Here is a 13,553-nt window from a genome sequence, read left to right on the forward strand (position 1 = left end):
AAATATACACAATGTGAAATTTTTAGAAATATCATACCTGCAAAGAATTTCATCATTCATTGACAGATTCATACATACATCAGATTCTGTGCATAAACCCACATAAATACATACGAGTATTTGCATATATGTGTAAAGAAAGAGAATGACAGGTCATGAGATGTATGAAAAATATCTTTGTTTAAAAAAAGGCAAATTTTGGATAGTTCTCACAATAGAAATAAAGAAGAAAGATAGGTGCGTGAGATATGCACGTTTTTGACCTATTAGTTTTGAAACAAATTTATGAATGAAAGAAATCATATCATACTGTGTACCATATTAATGCACATTTCCAAAAGGCTTCCTCCAAAGTTCCCCTTAGAGCTTTGGGAGTAGTGTCTTTGACAGGACCTGATAAAGTATACTTCGTATTTGTACTAATTTTGGTGAAAGCTAACACTTCCAGCTTAAAAGATATTTTAGGAAATAAATTAAAATCTAAGTATAAATGTTTTAAAATAAGAAGTAAAAAGAGACTTTTAGCAGTAAAAGCTCACCACACTCCTGGAAAAATGGGTTTTAAATAAACATTTTACTAGGTTTGAACCTTGAGAATGTGTTTGAGAATCTTCTCTAGAGTCCCAGGTGGGTTAAGAATATTGCTTTATGGGCTTCTTTGTGTTGTCAGAGAGGCCTAATGGAATTAAGAGAAGGAAAAAAAGTCTTCCACTTATATTAAATAATTTATTACAAAAAAGGTGATTGTTATTATCAAAGACCTCTACAGATAGCATTAATTTTCTATCATTGCCCACATACTGTATATGCTGTAAATATTTATATCACACTACCTTACTGAATTTTTATCAAATATTTAGTAGTTTTACTTTTAGAAAATCCAAATAAAATACTATTAAGATACCTATTTCAAATCAACTTGATTCAATGACTCCATTAAATTTTGAGGAATACTATTCTGGGAAAACTCTTCAACTATGTTAGTTAGTTTGAAATATAACTTTTCCCACTATAAAAAAGACAAAAGTAAAAAGGGGCTAAAAGTTCCTCAAGACTATATTTGAAATAACAAATACATAATTTATAGTCCTCACAATGTTAAATGAATAGCTACAGTTGTTGCACAAAATGGCCTGATACACTTCATAGCTTCTACTTGGTAAAAAGATGGCCAGTCCCCAACTCCTCCCTCCCTAAGTATAAATAAACAGTAACATACTAAAAGGAAACTAACTGTCCTAGGATAAAAACTATTTGTCATGAAAGTATGCATTCTTCTATCCAGACCAATATCCCTATAAATGTAGAAGTCCATCTGTAAAAGTTAGAAAACAGAGCACCTTATTTTTTTCAAAATATCTCTCTCATATGCAATATTTCTGTACGTGATGACAAAAACAAATACTTGATTCTTACCCACCCTCAGCAACTACTCCTTACCTTATGTTCAATGCCACCATGTAAACATGCTGGCATAAGTATTCAACCTGCTTTAAGGATATAAACTGTAAATATGGACTTTAATCTTCAGTGTAAAACAAAGAACAAAAGTCTCACTTTAGTAATACCCACACTGGCACTGCAACTAAAACTCATTGGCAAATAACTAACAAATCCCAGTTAGCAATAAATAAGGACAACAAGATATATAGACAGACAGATGGAATTGCATAAACAGACAAGAAAAGCAAAGTGACAAACATACGGAGGAGTTTGTTTTAAAAGAGTGAAAGATTCTGATTTATTTGGTACTTTTGTGAGAAAAATAGTTTTTTTTGTAATTATTTTTAAAGTAATAAAACTGAATCACAAGGTCACACCCTTAAACAAGTATGAAGAAAATTACTATAGGCTAGGCCTCCTATAGATGTTCTAAATTTTAAGCTAGCATTAGCTTTGTCAAATTTAAAAATGGAAATTGAAATTCAAGGAAAAAAGAATAAAAGCATTTAAGCATTTGGGACTAAAGAAGACAGAAGGGGGACTGTGGCAGCAGAATTGTGTGTGTGTGTGTGTGTGTGTGTGTGTGTGTGAGAAAGTTGTCTGCCCTACCTTCTTCCCCAGCGCTGAGTTTCTCTTCTCATAACCGGTGTCTCCCTGGAAGTACAGTGTGAGTGGTAATGACTGCCTGCCTCCCTAATGAGTCCATTTTCCTGCTCTTGATGTTGTGTATATACACACACTGCAACCTACCTTACAAACCACAGAGACGGGAAGAGAGAGAGAGAGAGAGAGAGAGAGAGAGAGAGAGAGAAGGAGGGGGGCAGAGAGAGAGACAGAGACAGAGCAAGCAAGCGAGAGAGGGGAGAGAGAAAGAAAAACAGAAAGAAACAGAGAAAGAAAGGCACAGACAAAGCCCTCCTACCAGACAGCAGACAGCTCTCCTTCCCCTATCCAGCAAAATGCAACTCGTGTAATGCAGCAACAGGTTCAGTATTGCCAGACTAACAGAGTGAAAAAGGTATATTCTCTATATCATTACTGCTTGAAAATAAACAAGTTTTAAGAGCAGCTGGCTCCACCTTCTTTATTTATGTTCTATTATGAGAAATGTATTGTTTCAATTCTGGCACACAGAACATGTAATTATCATAAGTACATTTTTTTGCATATTAGCAGGAAATAGTGAAATGTATAACTTATTTGTTCAATCTTTTAAATTTATTTTTTAAATGTGAGAAGAATGTCAACAAATCTACTGACAAAAGCCAAGGAATGATTTTAAAATCAGAGTAGTCTTAGGGCAGACTCTGTGAGAAACAGACTCCATACAATAGGAAAACTGATCTCAGATAAAATTGATAATTTCAAGAAAGAAATCACTGCTTAGTAAATAAATCAAAACTATATACGAAATTTCAAACAAAAACAAATTAAGCTCAATTAAGTTACTAACAGGCTTGTTCTCTAAAAGAAGGCAGACTGGCTTCTTTGAAGCAAGCTATACAACACAATGCAATGTACTCTGTATGAACAGGTGCAACAAATATTGTACATAGTATATACAACAGAAATAAATCTCATAAGGAGCCACCATCATAAATAGAAGATTTCATAGAATATGGATGTGGAACTAGCAGACACTCCTTGATCTTTTATTGGGTGGGGGAAAAAATCAATGCTTCTACATAAACCTCTGTAAAGGAAAAAAATTTTTTTCTTTGTTTGATATCTCTAATCAATTTTTTTTCACATGCTAGCTTCAAAACAATGCTGTTATTATACTTCTCATCCCATCGCAGGCTCCCTATGTCCTTTCCTAACTCTCAACTGCCTTTTCTTATTTAAGTGACATATATATAGTATTTACAGTATGACAATAAAAAACAGAACTATTTTCAAGACACTTTCCTTAACCCTTTTAAAAATCAAACAAACAAAACTACACTCAGTTTGACAACTTATATATTGGTCTACCACTGCATCTATCCAGACAACCACCTTCCTTAATATGTTTCTATATAGTTTGGCTATATGTATTTAAGTAGAACTTTGGAACATTAGAGATGTTCATACATCTCTAATTTACACAAAAATAAGAGTCTATTTGATTTATTCTAATCTTGCATTTGAACACAAATAATATTGAGTATACTAACTGTAAAATGTACATAATTTAGTTCTTTGTCATGATTAAAAAATCAGACTATGTTTTTTGTGTTACCAAGAACAGCCTACTTTGGCTAGGGATTTAGCTCAGCTGGCAAGCATGAGGTCGCGAGTTCAATCCTCTCCGCGAGACCAAAGAGCAAACAAAAAAGAACAGCCTACAATATAAGTGGCAATTACTCTGTTTAGAATCAACCATCTATTGAAAAATAAGTATCTTAACTACTTCAGTATATAGTATCTATATCTTCACCTGATTGCCAAAATTCTTTTAGAATGTCATGAAAATCCTGGACCATGTTCAAAACAGAGACCCGTATTTTTAAATTATTTCCAGGGTAGTCTATAGCATAGCAATTAGAAAACAATGTCTATCCAGACACTGTATAAGCTACCCTGAGAAAAACTTTAGTAAGAGGGTAAAAGTCCAAACCCTCTGGTTTCACTGTAAACTCAATTCTTTCCATTGCAGCAATATCCATTCACCCTCTCAAGAATGGATGCTTAAAAGGATAGAGACCCATACCAAAATTAATCCACTGCTACTTCTAGTCACATGTCTATAGAAATGTCTTTCTGAAATACATTCTGTATGCCTAAGGTACCAGTGTGTATCTTGCTCCTTGTTCTTCTGCCTGATGGTTGTTTTTCTACTACCGGCCTGTTGTTTCTCTGAAGCTTTACTCAAAAGTACCAAGAAATATGCCTACTAAAAAAAGCATGTAAGTCTACAGTTTCAGAAAATGATTAATATTAGTTTCTGTGCTAAGTTTTAAAAATAAAGCTCCAAGTATTTTACTTTGTTTTACTCTTTTTCAAGCCAAGGAGCACAAGAAGACAATATCTGATTTTCACAGGCAGAAATCAAAAGAAATGTAAAGAAACAACCAACAATCTGAACTTAACACAGAAAAAAAATATTTGACTCAGTGAAAAATGCAGGACATGTGAACACTTCTCCCATATCTGTATACTGTACTAGATTCCAGCTACCATATACAGTATATTGTTAGTGTTTTCTTGAACTCCAGATAAACTGTTCTTTGTGGGAAATGGAGACATAAAAGACTTCAGTTAAATCACGGCATGGAGTAAAGTAGTAGTTTTCCCAAGTTATTCATGAGCAACTGGTTTCATGACTCGCTAAAAATGAAACCTGTAGATACTTTAAAATAATCCAGTATTTGCTATGATCCATGTACATGTTCCTGTATACTTTCAATCATTTCTATGTGATTTATACTATCTAATACCAAGTAAATGGTATGTAAGCAGCTGTTACATTGTATTATTTAGAAATAACGATTAGAACAAATGTTTGTGCATATTCTGTACAATGCAATTTTTTCCAAATTTTTTTTTATCAGCAGTTGATTAATACTGTGATACGGAACTCATTGATACAGAGAGCTGACTTTAACGCTACATGATTGTAAAAACTATAGAAGTTATGCAGATATTACATTGATTCCTATCTTGGTATTTCATGGGGCAATTTGGTCCTATAATAAGGTCCTAAAATGGTAAGTGAGAATTGGTTTTTTTCCAAATGCATATATGGATTCAATACATTGCAATCAAAATCCAATAAAGTTATGTTGTGAATATTATTAGAGCAATTCTAAAAAATTTACATAGATAAGCAAAAGATCCAAAATATCAAACATGCTATTAAAAGAGAAAAATGAAGTTGGAAAAGCTATGGTAATCAAGATAGGGTGGTATTGGCAAAAGAAAAGACAAATAGATCAAGGTTAAAGAATACATAGACCAGAAATAGATTCATATAAACCTCTCTAGCATAATAAAAGAGGCAATACAATGGATTAAAGACAGTCTTTTCAATAAATTGTGCTGGAATAACTAGAAACTCACATATAAAACAAAGCAATACATCAAAACACAGATCTTATTTTCTTTGTAAAAACCAGCTCAAAATGATTCACAGACCTAAATGTAAAATTCAGAATTCCAAAAGGTAGCATACAAAAAATCTAGATAACCTTGGGTTTGCCAGTGTCTTTTTAGATAAAATATCAAAGGCATAATCCATGTAAGAAAGAATTGATAACTGACTGATACCTGGACTTCATTAAAATCAAAACTTTCTCGTCTGGGAACAACACTACTAGGAGAATGATTTTTTTAAAAAAAAAACTATAAACAGGGAAAAAATGTAGGGGACATCCAAATATCCAAAGACCTCTTAAAAGTTAACAATAGGAAAGCAAACAACATGATTAAAGAGTAAGGCAGAAAATATACCAAACTCCTAAACACAGAAGATACACAGATGGCAAATAAGCATTTAAAAAGGTGCTACACATCCTATGCCTTCAGAGAAATGCAAATGAAAACAATGACATACAATCGTACATCTATTAGAATGTATGGTTCATCTAATAGATAGATAGTCATCTAATAGATGCCAGAACACTGACAAAACCAAACATTAGAAAGGATGTGGAACAAAAGAATTTTTATTCATTAAGGTGGAAATGAAAAACTGTCCAGACACTTTGAAAGGCAGTTTAACTTTCTTATAAAACTAAGCAGACTCTGTTACATGATCTAGCAATCATACTCCTTGGTACTTATGCAAAGGAGCTGAAAATTTATGTCCACACAAAAATATAAACAGAGATGTCTGTAACTAGCTTTATTCATAATCTCCCAAACCTAAAAAAAATCAAGATACTCTTTCACAGATGAATGGGTAAAATTGAGTATATTCAGATCATGGAGTATTACTCAATGCTAAAAAGAAATTCACTATTAAGCCATAAAAACACAGAGAAAATTTAAATTCATATTAATAAGCAGAAGAAGCCAATGTGAAAATACTGTATGATTCCAACTATATGGCATTCTAGAAAAGACTAAAAATATTTAATATTTTTAGTATCTCTGTCTGTCTCTCTGTCTGTCTCTCTGTCTTCTCTCTGTCTGTCTTCTGTCTGTCTGTCTCTCTCTCTCTCTCTGTCTCTTTCTCTCTCTCTCTCAGTGGTTACTGGCTACTGGCCAGACATGGTGGCACAGGACTGTGATTCTAGTGCTCTGGAGTTGAGGCACGAACATCACCATGAGTTCAAGGCCAGCCTAGGCTACCCAGTGAGTTCAAGACCAGCCTGGACTACAAAACAAAAACAAAAATCAAAAAGAAATTGTTGTCAATGATTAGGAAGAGGGAGTGATAAAAAGGAATGGTGAAGGGGGTGGATTTTGGGGGCAGTGAGATTACTGTGTGTGATCCAACACTGGCAGACATGTGTGATTATATATTGGTTCAAACCATTTTATGGGTTTGAACCAATATATAACCACCAATATTGAACCTAAATGTAAAGTATGGAATTTAGGTTCATAAAAATGTGACAAAGTAGGTTCATTCACTATAACAAACAGTACTCCTATAGGGGATGTTGATAATGAAGATAAATGGGGACAATGTATACAATGTCTTTACCTTACCCTCAAATTTTTAAAATGCCTTTAAAAATTTGTCTATTAAAACTGGGCATTGTGGCTCTTTCTTATAATCCAAGCTACTCAGGAGGCTGAGCACAAGGATCACAAGTTCAAGGTGAGTCTGTGCAATTTAATGACAACTTGCCCCTTAAAAAAAAGGAAGGGGGGGCAATAGAGAGAATAAAGAAAACAAAAAAATTAAAGAAAAAATTTAAAGGTGGAAATATACTGGGTACTCCCAGTACTCCTTCAGTCTCTAGGACCACTAGATAAATAAATTATATTAAAAGGTTTTTTTAATTGATTCTGGTTTGACCATAGCCTCTTCACTGGGAAGCACCCTCAGCTTCAGTTTCTTCACATAATAAAAAATTAATCAACTTGAAAGGGAAGAATTAGATTGTATAACAAAATAATAATAGCCAATGTTCAAGTGCTTACTATTTGCCAGGAATTATTATAAGTAATTTTCACTAAATAATTAAGTCCTAATAGTGAATTTTTTTAGTCTCATTTTTGAAGTGAAATAATAGAACAAGTCACTTGCCTGAGATCATACGATAATGCAATTTGATCCCAGTCTTCCTGATCTACATCAGAAGTGGTTTGTATATAGACAGCCTATAATGTTTCCAAATATCTAATGATACCTAAGATCCATCCAGCCATAAGATTCTATGGTTGCAGGTGAAATTAAACACAGCTTAATGATTCTACACTATGACTGACTTATTAATATAGCATAGCACAAACTTGTTCTTCAACACTTAGAGCTCTCAATATATTTGGTCTAATGGTACAGCCACTTCACAGCATAAAATCATATCATAGTACTGGGCATTAATTCATTATGGAACTTGACAAGTATCACACAAATTTTTCCCATAAGAAGTAAGGTAATTAAAAATAAATTCCTGAAATTTCCTCCATAATTTTCACATTCTGTGGGGCTCGTATTAGTCTTTAACTGGCCAAATATAACCCTTTTAGGCTCAATGTAATCACTCTTAACCTTTTTGCAATCCATGACTAACACTTAGGCACAAAAGTACAAGACAACAGTGACAAATATGTGCACTGTTCTGCACAGTTGGTGAGTTCTATCTCAAGACCGAAGTGAGAGCTGAATGCTGACACATATTTTTCTTCTCAGAATGCAGTGAGCACCAGGTTTGAAGTCAATGAGTAACAAGGTATAACTGAGGTACACTATCTAGTATTCTTAAAAGTTGTGTAACAGTCAGGTATGGTGGCACATGCTTGTAAATCCAACACTAAAGGAAGCTGAGGCAGAAGGATTGCAAACTCATCCCAAGCTTGACAACATTGCAACTTAGTGAGACCCTGGCCCCAAGTAAAAAGCTTAAAAAGGGCTGGGAAGGAGATAGGTCAGTGTGAAAGTCCTAGGTTCAATTCCCATTACTGGTGAAAAAAAAAGTTGTGTAATTCAAATACCAAATAATAATAATGTAAATAATTTTTTAAGAACTAAATAATACATAAACTACAATAAAAACATGTCCTATTTTCTTTGCCTGATAAAAGAATAAAAAGGCAAAAATTCCATTAAAAGATTTGTAAGAAACACTGAATGAATACTATTCATGTGATTTTACATGGTTCAGTTTAACTTTTAATTATTTAGAACTATATTTTAAATTTTGATATTAATGATTTATTCTCAAAGAAAGAATTTACAGTTTTTCTGATCTTTATGGTCACCATACAGTGACAGTCTTTATGGTGTACCATGCACTACATTTGAGATGAAAAGGGATGATAATACATGTGATGTATTCCCGCCTGGCAGAAAGGAACTTCACAGACTGACAGATGGGTATGCATGTGAACAATCTACAACAACCAAATAATCTTGCCACAACATACTGTGATATTCCACAAAAGGCAGTAAAATTTGTGCTCCCTTCCTTCTCAGAGAGCTTAAGATGAAATTCAACAAAACAAACATAAATGCCTAAAATTCAAATGCAGCTTTTAAAATGAGGCATGTATATGTGCACATATGGAACAGGGACTAGGTAGTCACAGAGTTGGAAAGATACTTTATTCTCTAACAGTGTGATTTATAGATTGAGGATACTTTATCAATTTTCCCTGAAGTTCCTAAACAAGTATCTTCTGCAAGTACAGAATACAAGAACTGAAACAATTGGGCAAATCAGTGACCAACACCACTCTGAAGCATAAAATTTCACTATTATTAGAGTTATAATATAACTTGGTCAGAGTTTTGTTGATAACTATGTGCAAAAAAATATGAAAGGTGGAACTTTTTTTAATTTTTAAAAGAAAAAATAAGTTAATTTCAAAAGCATTTACCATTGTCTCAAGTTACAGTTTTGATGAGTCATTTTTCAGATATTAATGTTTTTATAATACATGGGCCTGAAAAGAGAAACCAACACTGGGATATTTTAACATTGTTCACAAGAAAATTCCCAGAAAATATCTGTATTGCACAAGAGAAAGAAAAGAAAAAGTGGAAATAAAGCTATGTTGTATAACAGAGTGTTAAATGCCTTAGCAAATCGATTTAAAAAGAAAAAAAATAAAGCAAATGTCTGGGATTAGTGGGCCAAAATAGGTAAATGAGGAGGTTCAAAGAGTAAAAGTGATCAAGATGTGATACATCCATGTATCAATTCCCCAAGCTGAATGCAATCACTAGGTATTGAAAATACATACTAATAAAAAAATTCAAATAAACACTGAATACTAAAAAAAATGAATAAACGCTTCACAAAGTAGATAATTTTGTCATCTGGGGTACCATCATAAAGTTAATTATCTGTATTCTAGTTAGATAATTGCCCTTAATTTGAAAAATGAAATCCTATCAGGTCTGACATAAACTAAGTGAACCTGTGAATAAATCATACTTTACAATTACTTGCCAGTAACATGATCCTCATGTAGGAAGAAATGCATATCTAATTTCAATACTGATCAACAAAAATTTAAGTTCAAATTGACAAAAATACTCACTACTTATAATCTATATCATAACTTTACTAAGGCTCTCTGCAGTGCTGCAAGCTTTCTCATGCCTCCCCGGTGGATTCACAGACACACACCTCCAACACACAAGCAGCCCAAGTGAAGGGCCATATGTTTATTAGCTTTGTCAGTGGCGTCCCCCTACACCTGATACATAGTTGAAGTTCAATATAGTTTTCCTTGAATGAAAAAATAAATGAATAAAAACATGCATGAAATGGTATATAGGTTTATAAACCTTGATGAAATAAAAATCTGATAAATTTGAGTTCTAAGGATGATACAAACTATTAATAGTGCCTTTAAATTTTACTTTAAATCACATATAAAACATGCCCTGATTTTAAGAGCTTGTAACAAACAAAAACAGCTAAATACCCTGATCTTTAAAATTTTTCACATTAAAATGTTGAATTAAAAATGTATTATCATAGTGCACTCCTATAATCCCAGTACTTGGGAGGCTGAGGCAGAAGGATTATTGCAAATTTGAAACCAGCTTAGCCCTGGGCTATAAACTTGAGCCCAAGGCCAGGCTGAACTGCGTAGTAAGATCCTGTCTCAAACACACACACACACACACACACACACACACACACACACACACACACATAAATAAATATTGTCCTATGGAAAGCAGAATTTTAATTCACATCATCTCTGAGAATAAAATTCAGCTTGGCTTTTAGGTTTAATTTATTTAGTACTTCTTCTGCTTGTACAACACTGGTTTCAAGATGTCTGCAACTGGCCTAAGAGTTCTCCAAAGAAATAGAACTGTCTCCTTTGAGGGAAACACCATGATAAGCTCGATAGAGTTAGAGAGTGTGACCTGAATAATTACTGCAGAAATAAATAATGCTATATTAAAAATGTACAACAATTTGAAGACAGGGAAGCACTGATATAAGAAAGAGGAAGAGTACAATGTGAGAAAAGCTGAGTAGAGAGAAATTACCAACGTAAAGATTGCTTTGAAGTGATAACCACTGTGAAATTCTAAGTTTTCATTTTTATAATGCAAATATACTCTTCTCCAAATATTCTATGTGTTATGATAGTGTGTGAACTAAAAGAATGAAACAATGAAAGTATTACCCCACATTCGCTGCAGCCTTTGCTAATACGGCAGGTTCCTCACAAAAAAGAAAGTACTCCCAGAATTCCAGGGAGTGACCAGTAGCAGTGTGAAGTGACCAAAAAAAAAAAAAAAAAAAAAAAAAAAGGCAAATAATGAATAGTAAAAAACTCAAAATAATCTTTAAAAAGAACAATTCAGATATGGAAAGGAATCATTCACCCTTTCCCACAAATACACCAGACAAGTAAGACCATGGGAGAGAAAATAAAAATTATTATTGAATTATGATTATCATGCTGTTATTACTGTTACTACCTCTGTAAACTAATCTTATGTTATTTTCAGAAATTTAGGGAACAAAGTACTTTTATGATACAATAAATATTGAATAAATGGACTTTTAAAACATGAAAATAACATTTCCAGTAATTTCCTGACTGTAAAAACTATACTGGACAAAATACATCCTACGCAAAAACTTCCTATTCTGTGCTAGGAAGATGCCAGCAACTATCTTTAAAGTTAAAACAAGTTGGGTATGGTAATGCACAACTGTAATCCCAGCACTGGGTAGGCTGACGGTAGAAGAATCACTGTGAGTTCAAGGCCACCCTGAACACAGTAATGAATTCAAGGCCAGCCTGTACTACAAAGTGAGACCCTTCTCAAAACATCAAAATAAATAAATAAAAAGTTCTAATGACCATATAATTTATTCATGTGTGTGGTTTACATTTGATGTACAAGAAAAGAAAAAAAGAAACCACAGAGATACTGTGTTACTCACTTTCCCACAAATAAGACACAATAAGTGACAGCCACAAAATAAAGGAGAGGTTTATTTCGGCTTATGTATTTATAGAGGATTCAGTCTATTGTTGGCTGGCTGCAGGGCAACAGTGGCATAGTGGATGGGCATGGCAGAGGAAAACTGCTTAGTGCATTGTAGCCAGGAATCATAAAGAGGAGAAACTGGGGACAAGAACACACCCTTTTTTGTTGTGCTCCCAGAACCCAACTCCAACTAGGCCCCACCTCTGCAGCACATTCACTCATTAGCTCAACAATGAATTAATGGATTAATCCATTGCCTCCACAATGGAACCACCTTCTAAAAGCCCCAAACTTGAACACATGAGACTTTACAGGGACGTTATAGGTACAACTATAAAAGGCATCTTCTACAGAAAAAATGAAATTCACGTATAAAAGACAGCCGTCTTTACTGCAATAGATATTTTATCTCGCAGACTTGTGAGAGTTGCACTGTCATCAATCTAAACTTTTCAAATTTTTCCAACATGCAAAAATTGCTACCCTTAGTAAAGATACCTCTGTAAAATAAGTTATAACGACTACATGTTTCAAGTCACGCTTTAAACTATACACATTATCTCAGTCATCTTAATACAGTTCCAAGAATGTTAATATTAATGTTCTCATCTGATAGTTAAAGAAACTCTGCCCCAATGTCTAGACCTATAAATAGCATAGGTCAGATTTTGTAAAGCATAGAAAGATGGGCTTGACAAAATTTTTCCAGAATTTTTGTAAAACAGTAAAATGCAGAGGTCATACAGGTGTTTTAGTGGTAAAAAAAATGGTGAGTGGATTTGAAATTACGTATGTTCCTCAGGGACCTTACCAGGAGGTGATCCCACCTATACACCAGCACCATGCTTGAGCTGCTACACAGTGGGGACAGCCATATTTAAAACTCTGAGTTAGTGCAATTCCCAGACTAGGTGGACTGGGGGAGGGGAGGATCCAGGGCTCACCAAAAAGCCATCCAGAGTAGGAAACCATATCATGTTCATTGTTTGGTTGGGTGGAGTTCTATTTTCTTTTGTTTTGTTTGATTATGTTAAATCTGATGGCATGAGCAGCTACTTGAAAGTTAAAAAGACATATTATGATAGCCATTTTGGATTTATTAGTGGCTTGTTTTGAAGCCCATTATTGCATTCATATTTTGATTTATTGTTTCTATTTTATTCTGTTCAGTTCAATTTTTACTATGTCTGAAAGTATCTGCAGCTATTCTGCAGACAACAAAAGGCATTATGGTAACTATTGTTGGTTGCATAAAGTTTTAAAGTATCGTATCACACATACTTTTTTATTGGCTTTATTCTGCTTTATTTTCCTTGGTTTTATCCTCTTTAAAACAAAATTTTAAAATTGAAAAAAATTTAAAAAGAAATTAGGTGTGTTCCATGGACAATTTCAATACTTACTTTACATACTTTAAGGGAAAATATAGTAACTTCTAAAAGTTTCAACAAAAGACAATGAAAAGCACATATAAAACTACTTTTCAAAAATGATAAAAGAAATATACCAAGAACCAGTCTTATTAAAGATTTGGAAACATTAA

At 33.5% G+C, this 13,553-nt stretch overlaps 1 protein-coding gene across 25 annotated transcripts in view; it reads right to left on the reverse strand.

Moving 5' to 3' along the window:
* Zbtb20 (zinc finger and BTB domain containing 20) overlaps positions 1-13,553 on the reverse strand; it is an 838,748-nt gene that overhangs the window by 787,520 nt on the left and 37,675 nt on the right. For 11 of the 25 annotated variants that reach the window (XM_063225295.1, XM_063225292.1, XM_063225305.1 and 8 more), the window contains exon 1: positions 2,053-2,221. The exons of the other annotated variants lie outside the window; for them this stretch is intronic. The gene's annotated coding sequence lies outside the window, so the exon portion shown is untranslated. Of the gene's footprint in view, positions 1-2,052; positions 2,222-13,553 lie in introns of those variants that run through there. 25 annotated transcript variants of the gene reach the window in all.

This window comes from Cavia porcellus, unplaced genomic scaffold (assembly GCF_034190915.1).
Source record: "Cavia porcellus strain 051 isolate PalLab524CR breed Dunkin Hartley unplaced genomic scaffold, mCavPor4.1 scaffold_15, whole genome shotgun sequence".
NCBI classification, from domain to species: Eukaryota; Metazoa; Chordata; class Mammalia; order Rodentia; family Caviidae; genus Cavia; species Cavia porcellus.